Source organism: Elephantulus edwardii, unplaced genomic scaffold, assembly GCF_000299155.1.
Source record: "Elephantulus edwardii isolate Elephantulus edwardi_28Jun2011 unplaced genomic scaffold, EleEdw1.0 scaffold00036, whole genome shotgun sequence".
Lineage (NCBI taxonomy): Eukaryota > Metazoa > Chordata > Mammalia > Macroscelidea > Macroscelididae > Elephantulus > Elephantulus edwardii.
In genome coordinates this window covers 2910156-2910682 of record NW_006399786.1, presented here as the reverse complement: position 1 = coordinate 2910682, position 527 = coordinate 2910156, and the positions used below count along the sequence as shown (strand labels likewise).

Here is a 527-nt window from a genome sequence, read left to right as displayed (position 1 = left end):
GAAGATATTCAGATGGCCAACAAGCACATGAAGAAATGTTCAAAATCCCTAGCCCTGAGAGAGATGCAAATCAAAACAACTATGAGATATCATCTTACCCAAGTCAGAATAGCAAAATTTAACAGAACAGCTAGCAACAAATGCTGGCGAGGTTGTGGAGAGACTGGAACCCTTTTTCACTGTTGGTGGGAGTACAAAATTGTGAAACCACTGTAGAAAGCAGTGTGGTGCTTTCTCAAAAAGTTGCAAATAGAGATACCATTTGACCCAGCAATTCCACTACTGGGAATATATCCTAAAGAGACCATAAACGACACCCAAGCAGATATATGCACACCCATGTTTATCGAGGCTTTGTTCACAATAGCAAGGAGTTGGAAACAACCTAAGTGTCCATCAACAAACGAATGGATAGAGAAGCTGTGGTATATCCACACAATGGAATACTATGCTACATTGAAAAACAAGGAACTCATGCAATATTATTCAAAATGGGTGACCCTGGAGGACATTATGCTGAGTGAAAT

At 40.0% G+C, this 527-nt stretch overlaps 1 protein-coding gene across 1 annotated transcript in view; it reads right to left on the bottom strand.

Moving 5' to 3' along the window:
• The window catches only part of CPB2 (carboxypeptidase B2 (plasma)), an 82127-nt gene that overhangs the window by 34392 nt on the left and 47208 nt on the right, over positions 1 to 527 (bottom strand). The gene's annotated exons all lie outside the window — the stretch shown is intronic.